The sequence below is a fragment of the Cherax quadricarinatus genome, chromosome 70 (genome assembly GCF_038502225.1).
Source record: "Cherax quadricarinatus isolate ZL_2023a chromosome 70, ASM3850222v1, whole genome shotgun sequence".
NCBI lineage: Eukaryota > Metazoa > Arthropoda > Malacostraca > Decapoda > Parastacidae > Cherax > Cherax quadricarinatus.
The window spans coordinates 20,200,835-20,214,092 of NC_091361.1; the positions used below are offsets into that span (position 1 = coordinate 20,200,835).

General features: G+C 44.6%; 1 non-coding gene across 1 annotated transcript; it reads right to left on the reverse strand.

The window, feature by feature from the left end:
* Nucleotides 1–13,185: 13,185 nt before the first annotated feature.
* TRNAR-UCG (transfer RNA arginine (anticodon UCG)) lies at nt 13,186–13,258 on the reverse strand. The gene has a single exon. It is a non-coding gene; the product is annotated as a tRNA-Arg (tRNA).

The following is a 13,258-nucleotide window of genomic DNA, read 5'->3' on the forward strand; positions in this document are numbered from 1 at the left end:
ACTGGGCTGCTTCTCTCGGGCAAATTAAATGTGGAAAATTGCATTTATCTGAATGTATCATTATGTACATAACAGTAAATGAACAAAGATAATTATTATTTATCAGTTAGACAAGTAGGAATTTGGGACACCTAGGTCGCAAAAAATGTCCCCCTTCGATACCTACCACTGTCATATCCACAAGTTGCTCTGGACCTATTAATTACAAATGAAATATGTATCACCAGGAATGCTGGTAAATATATAAATTTGTGGACTGTATATTAAAATTAAAAAAGGATTATATATATACACATATACATAACAGAAAGAGAATATCTTAATATCACTCACCAATTTGACTGGAGATTAAGGTGTATCATACTCAGAAAACCTCACTAACTAAATTTATGAAAATACTGGCCAGAATTATAACATAAATCTAAATAGCTTATCTGAGGTTCCTGGAGCAGTCTTGTCCAGTCGTCTGATATCTCAAGTTATGCAGGAATGCACATCCAACAATTTCGCCTCCTATTTGAGAGGTGTCAGCCCAATTTTAACCTCTAGAGCACGAAACATTCTTCCCATTATACACTACCATTAGTGTCCAATTCAAACAAAATGGCGAGTCCTTTCTGCGCAGGCGCAAAGTCTCCCTGTCGGCTCCATTCTCTTCTTTTAAAAATACACTTTTAATCAGGTTTATTTACACAGCATAATATTGGGAAATTATTTTCCACACTGTCGATTTAGAGGTGGAATGAGTTCATCAGGCAGATAACCTTGTCTGTCCTTGACCAGGGACCACCAGGTTTTGGAGCCTACCGTACCTGATGCTAACTTTCTTTTAGTGTCCACCTCCCATTTAGCAATGGCCCACTTTTGAACGTCACCCATATGCCTACAGGCTTGCCTGTGCAAGTTCCTGTTATAGGTGGTAGGATGTCTCTTATACCTTCGCCATGCTTTGTACTTAGCAGTAGCAGCCTCTCTACAACGAAAGCCAAACCAAGGCTGATCTGTAGGCTTTGTCACATATTGCCGGTGAGGAATGTGTTCTTGTTGTAGATTAAGGATGTGTCCAGTGAAGGCTTTCACAAGAATTACAAGTATCACCACTACAAGTACCACAACTATAAGTATCATCACTACATGTATCACCATTACAAGTACCAAAACTACAAGTATCACTAATGCAAATATTTTAGTTGCAGGGTAGAGTCATAGCTCCTGGTCCCATCTCTTGGCTGGTCACTACTAGGTTCATTCTGCCTGTATGTATGAATATATGTGTAGTTTCCACACATATACACAGCAGATTATGAGCAGCTCTCAGCTATTTTGTAACAGGTTTTATCAAGTTACAAAAAACCCAGAACTCACCACGTGGAGGTGGCTGCTCATCGAGTTCCTTCTTTTTTATATATAAATAAACTTTCTTGATTTTTATTAAAACAAAATAATTTTTTTAAGTAAAACAAAATATTCTTTTACATAAAACAATTTTTTTAAAATAATATTCCCTTTTTTTAATGAAAACAAAATAATTTAATTGTATTTAAATTACAATAAAAATGTGAGTGAGTAGATAAGAATAGAGAGAGAAGACTACACTACCAGGACCTCACTCTATGGTGTCATATGTTGGTTAATAATTATTACCATACATACAAGAGAATGCCATATACAAGACATAGTGTAGGGCCAGACCTTTTGTCGTACTTATTGTAGAATATCTCCCAGCTAATGTATCATCCCGTGGTGGGACTTGTGTGTCTGATGGGGAGTTGGCCACTGATGGGGTATCGACCATTGATGGGGCGTCAGTCTCTGATAAGGCATCAGTCACTGATGGCAAGTCATCCCGTGGCATGGTGTAGGTCCGTGGCAATGCATCATTCTCTGATGGGTCGTCGGCTTCTGATGGTGCATCGGCCTCTGATGGAGCGTTGGCCCCAGATGGGGTGTCGGTCTCTGATGGGTCGTCGGCTTCTGATTGGGGCTCGGCTTCTGATGGGACATCGGCTTCTGATTGGGGCTCGGCCTCTGATGGGACATCGGCTTCTGATTGGTCGTCGGCCACTGATGGGGTATCGACCATTGATGGGGCGTCAGTCTCTGATAGGGCATCAGTCACTGATGGCAAGTCATCCCGTGGCATGGTGTAGGTCCGTGGCAATGCATCATTCTCTGATGGGTCGTCGGCTTCTGATGGTGCATCGGCCTCTGATGGAGCGTTGGCCCCAGATGGGGTGTCGGTCTCTGATGGGTCGTCGGCTTCTGATTGGGGCTCGGCTTCTGATGGGACATCGGCTTCTGATTGGGGCTCGGCCTCTGATGGGACATCGGCTTCTGATTGGTCGTCGGCCACTGATGGGGTATCGACCATTGATGGGGCGTCAGTCTCTGATAAGGCATCAGTCACTGATGGCAAGTCATCCCGTGGCATGGTGTAGGTCCGTGGCAATGCATCATTCTCTGATGGGTCGTCGGCTTCTGATGGTGCATCGGCCTCTGATGGAGCGTTGGCCCCAGATGGGGTGTCGGCCTCTGATGGGACATCGGCTTCTGATTGGTCGTCGGCCAATGATGGGACATCTGTTGGGCCGTCAATCTGTGGGGTTGCATTGATCAGCAGCTGTTTTACTGTTTCCTCAAGTATTTGAAATACTTGAAGGATAGATGGCCGTCTAGACCTTTCTGGGTCCATCATAATATCTATTAATTTAATTAGCAGCAAGGGGCCAGGAATTTTCCTGTATCTAAAGTAAGAGCCCAAGAGTTTAAACATCATGTGTCCTAGGGAATACACATCCCCTTTAGGGGTGCATGGACCACAAAGAAATACCTCAGGAGCATAGTGTGGGTAATCTTCATGCTCTTCAGGGGTATAATCCCAGTCCATATGCTCTCCCACTTTTGTACTGAGCCCAAAATCAATTATATTAACTTTGAGGGCGTCCTCTGTTTCATGAATGAGGACATTGTCTTCTTTTAAATCATTGTGGGTAAATCCTCGCTGGTGAATCTCCTCCAGATTAAGTGCCACCTGAAGGAATATCAACAACAGAGTTTCTAGCTTTAAGTCGTAGTTATTCTTGCAATAATTATACAAGGTAGTACCGCCTCTGAAGGATATAACAATAGCGGGGAAGTTGTGGCATACACAGTACAACAGTGGAGCTCCACCAGCTCCTTGAAGCTCAAGTAATTTAGCAGCTTCATCATCAAATGCCTCTTTATCCTCCAAACATTTTCCAAGTTTGAGACAAGCGGGTTTACCGTTGAAAATCACTTTATATGCTGTAGCAGACACTCCGCTTCCTAGCCTCTTCCTGTTTCCCAGATCACACAAATCAAACAGAAAATCATAGGTAACCAAATAGTCTTGGAAAGATTCCTTGGAACAAGAGAAGCTTGCCATGTTTATATATTCCTTCGCAGAGATGTTCCTCAAAAAGAAGGAACGATACTCTATGAGTTTTACTTGTGCTCTACCGATCTGAAGTTCTCAAATTATCACAGTCACTATAAATATAGTTATAGTGAAGCTCTGGTAGAGAAATCTGACGAACGAAACTGAGTTAAGCTGTGCTCTGCCGATCTGAAGTTCTCAAATTATCACAGTCACTATAAATATAGTTATAGTGAAGCTGTAGCAGAGAAAACTGACGAACGAAACTTTGAGTTTTACTGTGCTCTATCTCTCTGACGTTCTCAATTTATCACAGTCACTATAAATATAGTTAGCTAAGAATAACTAATCTTGTAGTTGTGATTGCACAGTGTTGTGATAGCAGTTGTAGTCGTGATGGTACAGTGTTGTGACAGCAGTTGTAGTAGTGATGGTACAGTGTTGTGATGGTAGATGTACTGGTGATGGTACAGTGTTGTGATAGCAGTTGTAGTGGTGATGGCATAGTGTTGTGATAGCAGTTGTAGTAGTGATGGTACAGTGTTGTGATAGTAGATGTACTGGTGATTGCACAGTGTTGTGATAGCAGTTGTAGTGGTGATGGCATAGTGTTGTGATAGCAGTTGTAGTCGTGATGGCACAGTGTTGTGGTAGTAGTTGTAGTAGTGATGGTACAGTGTTGTGATGGTAGATGTACTGGTGATGGTACAGTGTTGTGATAGTAGATGTACTGGTGATGGTACAGTGTTGTGGAAGTAGTAGTACTAGTGGTGGAACAGTGTTAGTAGTTTTAGTAGTGATGACACACTGTTAGCTGTTGCAGTAGTGATGGTACAGTGTTGTGGTAGCAGTTTTTTTTATATTTTATTTAAAAAACACAGTATACATGGATGGTATACATAAATGATTTAAAACAAAAAACACGAAAACTTTATATAAGAAGACAACATATAACTAAACAGAGAACTACCAGAACATATCTTAACCACAAAATAACTATATAACCAAAACCTGACAGTCTTATTCATATTGTATATGAAATTTTATATACAAAAGCAATTTCACCTAAACTAATGCATTACACACACCATGGTACTACGATTATATAAAAATTTTATATACAAAAACATTATCATATAAACTAATACATTGTACACTCAATGGTACTATGGTTATATAAAATAACTAACAGAAACCTAAATGACTCTTGAAATTGAAACCTGGTGTTCTTTGTTTTTTGTTTTTTGCATATATTGAAAAAGGAATCAAAATATGCTAAAAGACTTTAATAATTAACATAAGACTTTCACAGATTTAGCATGTATGATTACATATGAGGAAACACTAAGACACCTAATACCCCGACCAACCCCATATTTAGTTTCTCAAACTAATTATAAACCCACAAAAAAATATACCTTACTTGTATACAGTGATATTAGTAAAGGTGCTTAATTGAACATCAACTGTCTATATGCACCATAAATGATAAAAAATAAAATACATATGATATCACTGGGTGACAGAACAACATCCCACAAAAGCTGCTGACCAAGGAACTTAAAGTCCAAAGATTACAATATAGGACATTATACATCTCAACCCCCCCCCCCCCTCACAGAGGTGACCGCTACTACATATACAAAAACAATCTTAGGCAAATTAAACTTTTTGCCCTTCATCAAAAGTTTACAACCATCACCAAAAGGTCTGCTTATGAACATTCCCCTTAAAGGCCAGTATAACGTTGTACTTTTAGCAGTGATATCAGCGTGGCATCCGCTTACAAATGATTAAACTAAACCTAACGGAAATTCCAGGAAAGACCCAACATACTTCACCAAGCCCCGGCCATAGTCGGGAACCAGTTCAGTCTTGCAGAGGCTGGAATATATACTGAAATATTGCTTTTTATCTGTATTATCAAGATGCATGACTATTTTAGGATTAATCCAAGATCTCAGTGCCACACAACGCCACAACCATACACACACAGACGCACAGAACCATTCATAATACATACACGTCACTCCCTAAAACCCGCCCTCTACCCTGAAGTCTCTAACATACCGTTTGGTGCTACCACGGGGGGAGTCCAGCCCCCCGTTGCCTAACCCCACCCCCAGTTGCAGCAACCTTTGAACAGTAAGACTTTGATAGTTTGCAGGAAAACTATTATCCCAACTTCTACCATATATGAGTTTATTTCTGCAATACGTTCTGTAGATACCTGCCACAATTGCCCTGATCCTAACTGATCCCCCGGTTTCCCGCATACCCCACGAGATATAGAGGAAATCAGCCACCACGTACATTATTGCTCTTCGTACCTCACTTGATACTCCTCTAACGTCCAATGTTAAGGCTCGTAAGGTTGAAATACTTCCCCCACTAAGAAAATCTAAAACCCGCCCCAACCACGAACGAACTTTGTCCAAGGTATCACAAAAGTAGACAGCATGAAAAGCTGTTTCTTCGAGACCGCAACGCAAACAATCCGCCTCCCTTACCAAACCCATCCTATTTAAGACCGATTTTGATACTAAAATCCCCATGACAAATCTGTACACCAATTCACGAACCCTTGGTGCCAACTTAAGTTTACAAAATCCGTCCCATATTTCCCCCCAATTATACAGCGGAAAAACAGACAATCCCTGTACAATTTCCCTACGACAACATATGCTGACCATTTGCCCCACCCGGATCCGTTGCGCATTTCTCAACTTTAACAACAAACGTAGCATGTCCTCACACTCGATTAATTCCCTGCCGCTCCACCGTTTACGCATGTCGATCATTATTCGACCCACCCGGATGCCCTTCTCACCGCCCGCCCTGAGGAACCTCTGCTTTACATAGAGGGCCTTCACCCGTGGCCCCAAAGCCAAGAGACCTAAATCCCCACGACGAACATGGGTCATGACAACCTCCCGACTTAACCAAGCTCTCCCGAAACCCCAAACATAACGTAAGACCCTTCTCTGCAGTTCCTGAATATCCATATCTCTTAAAGGGTACACCTCAGCCACACCCCATACCTTACTATAAACTAGTGTATTAACCGCTACTGTCCTCTGCTGCAACGAGACATCCCCAGCTCTTAACCCCCGAAGTCGATCTAAAGCCTTGTTAACCACCAATTCAGAGTCTACCCTTCGGCTCTCCCTCTCATCTGCCATGTACACGATACCACATATTCTAAGTTGCACCACGACTGACCACCCATACCTATCGCCCAACCTCCCCCCCACCCATGTACCCACCTCCAATAATTTCGATTTTGCCTTATTGACGCACATGCCAGACTCTGCCCCAAAAAACTCAACCATCCATCCCACGATCCGCAAATCCTCCTCCCCTTTTAACAAAATCGTGGTATCATCTACGTACCCGACCACACGCGCTGCATGGTCACTGCTCAGCGTTCCACGCCTCAAACCACCATCCACCAGCTCATAAAAGGGGTTTTGCATACAAGCAAAAAGCAGCTGGGAGAGGGGGCACCCTTGCCTCAAACCCCTTTCCATACGGACCGGCTGCCCCAATTTACCGTTTACCTGTACGCGTACCATAGCCGAGACATACAAGGTATCAACCCATTTACAATTCCCTCTCCAAAACCCTGCTTCAATAAAATAAGCCTCAATAAATCCCTATCAACACAGTCATAAGCATTTTGCCAGTCAAGCCCGAGGACACCTCCCCCTTGACATTCCTCCAAAAATTCCCTAATACGTACATGTCCGTCTCTCATGCTCCTACCTGGTATGCCTAGCTGTCCCTCGTGAATAACCGACCCCATAACCTTCCTCACTCTGTTTCCTAAAACTTTTGCAAAGATTTTATAGTCCGAGCACATAGGAGATATTGCTCTATATACACTCAGACCCCTCCCCCCTCCCTTTTTGGGCACCAACACAACTACCCCCGTACTTTGTGACATACCTAACCTCCTTTCCGTGCTCATGCAATTTAATACATCAACCAAACAATGCTTAATACTTCCCCAATGCGCCCTATAAAAATCATTCGAAATACCATCTATACCTGGTGCCTTTCCTTTACTCATACTAAAAATCGCCTCCTCTACCTCCTCCACTCGAATTCTACCTTCTAGTACCTTTCTATCCCTGTCACTTATAACTTTTCTGAAATCCCTCCCCCCCAGGCCACCCGCCTGGACCCCCCCCTACTCCCCGCCGTACTTTTTCCTCAAACCATAGATCAGCATAAAAACTCATGCTGTCCGTGGTGAGGAGTACTTGACCCGGCAGGTAACCACCCAAACCCGTGCATACTTCCAATTGCAAGAGGGACGTCGCCTGTTGTCTGACCCTAAATTTGCGCAAGACACAACCCGAAGGTTTGTCACCCCATAGCACATCTTCCATACCTGCTCTGACTCTAACCGCATTGAAACGTTCATTGTGAATTTCTGCAAGTCGACTACGAAGATGTTCAATGTCACTTGACTTAAGAAATCGTAATGACACGATTGCAAATAAACCATACCCCCGGCCGGGATTGAACCCGCGGTCATAGAGTCTCAAAACTCCAGCCCGTCGCGCTAACCACTAGACCAGCTAGCCACATAAGATTCATCCAACTAGGTATATTTCTACACCATAGGAAAGTTAGCACAGGCACCTCTGTGACCACAAATGCAAGTTTTTACAGACGAATCTCCAGCTAGCGTGGCCGTGACGAACTCTAGCTCAAGTCCCTTTACTGCCGTCAACATGACTTAAGAAATCGTAATGACACGATTGCAAATAAACCATACCCCCGGCCGGGATTGAACCCGCGGTCATAGAGTCTCAAAACTCCAGCCCGTCGCGCTAACCACTAGACCAGCTAGCCACATAAGATTCATCCAACTAGGTATATTTCTACACCATAGGAAAGTTAGCACAGGCACCTCTGTGACCACAAATGCAAGTTTTTACAGACGAATCTCCAGCTAGCGTGGCCGTGACGAACTCTAGCTCAAGTCCCTTTACTGCCGTCAACATGACTTAAGAAATCGTAATGACACGATTGCAAATAAACCATACCCCCGGCCGGGATTGAACCCGCGGTCACAGAGGTGCCTGTGCTAACTTTCCTATGGTGTAGAAATATACCTAGTTGGATGAATCTTATGTGGCTAGCTGGTCTAGTGGTTAGCGCGACGGGCTGGAGTTTTGAGACTCTATGACCGCGGGTTCAATCCCGGCCGGGGGTATGGTTTATTTGCAATCGTGTCATTACGATTTCTTAAGTCATGTTGACGGCAGTAAAGGGACTTGAGCTAGAGTTCGTCACGGCCACGCTAGCTGGAGATTCGTCTGTAAAACCTTGCATTTGTGGTCACAGAGGTGCCTGTGCTAACTTTCCTATGGTGTAGAAATATACCTAGTTGGATGAATCTTATGTGGCTAGCTGGTCTAGTGGTTAGCGCGACGGGCTGGAGTTTTGAGACTCTATGACCGCGGGTTCAATCCCGGCCGGGGGTATGGTTTATTTGCAATCGTGTCATTACGATTTCTTAAGTCATGTTGACGGCAGTAAAGGGACTTGAGCTAGAGTTCGTCACGGCCACGCTAGCTGGAGATTCGTCTGTAAAAACTTGCATTTGTGGTCACAGAGGTGCCTGTGCTAACTTTCCTATGGTGTAGAAATATACCTAGTTGGATGAATCTTATGTGGCTAGCTGGTCTAGTGGTTAGCGCGACGGGCTGGAGTTTTGAGACTCTATGACCGCGGGTTCAATCCCGGCCGGGGGTATGGTTTATGTTCAATGTCGATTACCTACTACTTCGACCCTCCACATAGTAATCATTAAGCTGCCCCTCCAAATAGTTTTGTAGCCCAAACCTCCACCTTGCTTCCTCACATATGCAGTATAATGTGATCCTTTATTGACAACGTTTCACCCACACAGTGGACTTTTTCAAGTCTCACACAGATCTACCTGGGGTGGAAGGTACGGGAGTATTTTCTAAACTCCACTATCCTCGTCACTTCATCAGAGACTGCAGACGGCGGGCATTAAACATCTTCAGCACACCCAGAGAAGACACTGCGGAGAAGAGATACATAGTCCTCCCCACCAACTCCATTGCCAAACATGTTTCCAACATCTTTTCCAATACATCATTCCAAGTATCTACCTGGTGGCTAAAGCTCCCGCTTCACACACGGAGGGCCCGGGTTCGATTCCCGGCGGGTGGAAACATTTCGACACGTTTCCTTACACCTGTTGTCCTGTTCACCTAGCAGCAAATAGGTACCTGGGTGTTAGTCGACTGGTGTGGGTCGCATCCTGGGGGACAAGATTGAGGACCCCAATGGAAATAAGTTAGACAGTCCTCGATGACGCACTGACTTTCTTGGGTTATCCTGGGTGGCTAACCCTCCGGGGTTAAAAATCCGAACGAAATCTTATCTTATCTTAACCACGACCATCAAGGACATCACCAGTAGTAGACAGGACAAGCCACCGTCCTCTGCAGGGGTATACATAATCCCTTGTAATGACTGCAACAAATTATATGTGGGCGAAACATCAAGAGACCTACAAACACGTATTTCAGAACACCAATATGCAAGCAGGACTGACGATACAAGGAATGCCTGTGTACAACATCGCAATTCACACAACCATTTAATTAACTACAGAAACTCAAGACTTATCGCCACAGAAGACAACACTCAATACCGAAGAATCCTGGAATCATCGTTTATCTCTATAACCAACAATTTCAACCAGAACAACGGCTTCTATAACATAGCTGAACCACTCGCCAAGAAACTTCTTCATCGCTATCCCACATAAGAACATAGAACACTGCAGAAGGTCTACTCACAACTTGTCCAATACCCCTGCCAAGCTACCCAAGACTCTATAACTCCACCCGGTAGATCATCAGATGCAGCATTCTCCACCTGACCTCAACATTCTGAACATGACTATAAATACTCCCGTACCTTCCACCCCAGGTAGATCCGTGTGTGACTTGAAAAAGCCCACGGTATGGGTGAAACGTTGTCAATAAAGGATCACATTATACTGCATATGTGTTTATATTTCCACTGTGTCGGTATTTAATACCATTTATTTCCACCTTGCTTCCTCCTTTCCCCGCTTCTTATAATAACGTGCTATTCCGGGTTTGGCACGTGTTTCCCACCATTCCAACAAACGTTCATCTGCCCTCCGCGTTTCCCAGATATTTTTCCACCAATCCTGAAAAGCTGACCCATCCCCTTCCCCCTCCAAGAGCCGCCCATTCAGTTTCCAATACCCTGAATAAACCCTGATCATTCCATCCCAGTCCAAGTCCGCTAGCACTGCACGGTGATCGGAAAAACCCAGATCAAGGGTCTGCACGCGCCCAACTCGAATTCCTTGTGTTGCATAAATCCTATCCAGTCAGGCCGCATAACCTTTGTGCACAAACGTATGTTCCACCCCCCACCCACCCCTCCCCACTACATCATAAACCCCTACATCCCCCAGCAGATTTCTTAGGTCAGGTAGAATGCACCCCGCCCCCCTCGGCTCAACATCCCCATGGCGGATAATGCAATTCCAATCCCCACCTAAGACCGAAATTAAAGGTAAACCCCGGATGTGAAACATTAAAGTCTCCCTCACAAAGTCTATTTTAACTTTAGAGTTACTGTCCGCTGGTATATAAACTCCGATAAAACAAACTCTAACCCCACCCCAATACCCATCCACCCTTACCACCCTTCCATCTCCCCACTCCTCCCATCCCAAGATGCTCCAAGGGCTGGACTCCTTCACCGCTATAGCCACCCCTCACTTTAATTTTAAAGAATTACTCACATACATTCGGTAGCCTTCAACCGTAACTCTCTACCAAATTTATAATTATGTTCTTGCATAAAACATACATCCACATCGTAACGACGCAAAAACCACTCCATCCACACTTTTTTAACTTCAGTCCTTAAGCCATTGGCATTGATAGTAACACACTTGAATTTACAAAAAAGGTAGTTTACCTCTATGTTTTTGGGTCTTTCCTGTTCCCACTCGCACATTAGACTGCCCGTCTTTGTCATTCGGCTTCTCGAGACCCCCCCCCTCCCCCCCGCACTCTACCCTTATGCTGGGAGATTGAAACTATCCCTTCTGTGATAGGCGGCTCAGCCACTTTCGCCCACGATTTCCTCCCTGGGCGCTGTCCTGGTGTCAAGACGTCGTCCATATCCGACACTCCCGCCGAACGTTTGCGGGAGCTGCCATCCACATGCATCTCCTCGCTGGACGAAGCCTCCTAGTGAACCTCCACCACCACCTCATGCGTCCGTACGAACGTGGTTTTGTCCTGCATTTCCATGTTAGGGGATTCCTCAGTCGTTAACTCACGACACGCCGTCGAAACAACAGGACCATGTTCTGTTCCATCTAGAAGGTCCTGCAACACGTCTTCCAGCAACTTATCCTGTGGCAAAACCTCAGGCCCCACAGGATCCACTGTAAGTGTGGGCACGGTCGATGCATCCACAGACAGGGTGGCACACATCGTAGACTGCGTGTCCTCCTGTTGCATTTCATCACTCCAAAGCTTGGGAACTTGCCCAGCTGAGGTACCAGGCTCAGTCACGAAAGCCTCAGCCCGTAGGCCCACAGGTGACTGGTCCCGGGAGTGGCCAACCAGTCGACGGGGGCACTGGGCAGCCATATGCTCAAAAGAGTTGCATAGTCTGCAAGTCTTCCTTTGGCCTGCGTAATGAACAAACACCTGGGTTCTATATTTCTCCAGACTTGTACATAAGAGGGAATCGACTGGCGGAGCGTCATCTTGATGGTGAAGGAGCCCTCCGGGAACCCCTCGTATGGGCCCTCTCTCCACACTCCCTTGGTCGCTGCATGCACCGTTCCGTATCTGCCAAAAACATCCCGCAGATCGTACTCCTCCGCCTCGAAAGGCACATTTCTCACCTTGACCCAGGTGACATACGTCGACACGTCATTTAGACACACTTCCACAGCCGAATTCACTACCATTCTCCTTTCTTGAAAAGTTTCCACAATCTTGTTGTAGAAGCTGGCATTCACGAATTTTATAAATATCCTTGACATCCCATTCAAAGCTACGCCATATAATTCTTCATTGGGGATGCCGTAGAAGTCTTGTATAATGCTTGGCATTAATGTGTGCATTGTAGAAACACTGAGGGAGCGTTGTGTGAATGCAACACAGACCGTGTTAACTCTCCTGCCTTGTCGGTCCGCCATCTTGTGACTTGTAGTGGTATGTGAAAACTGCGCAGAAATCAGTTGAATCAGGAGCTACTGCGCAGCCTGTCCGCACGGCCCAATAGCGATGCGAACAATGAACAAAGTAGAATAAATCTAGACTTCATATTTCCTTCTGGTCTGAGATCAACTGTACAGGAGAGTGAAAGAGTCCAGGTTTATATAGTAGACAAATGTAACTGATACATGTATGTTGAGCTTCAGGGATCCTTTCCCTCAACAGCTATGTAAGCGTTATTAGTCGTAGTTTATGGATCTATACTCTCTCACTGTTCTGTTCTGTTCTCTTTAAGACTATCTCATACGTAGTTTAAAATGCTTACTCTTGTGAGGAATTAAGTATCTGCATTTAGTGTTTTCCTGTATTTTGTACTTCCTCTTCCTGTGTTCCTCTATATCACTTTCTCTCCTAAAGAGTTTTCCTCCACTAATTTCTCCCATAATGTGTTCCAATACCACAAACTTTGCCCTGAGAGTATCACTTGTTCGCCTCAAAACAATATTGTTTCATCGACCGTGACAGGACTCGAACCTGCAATCTTCGGATCCGAAGTCCGACGCCTTATCCATTAGGCCACACGGTC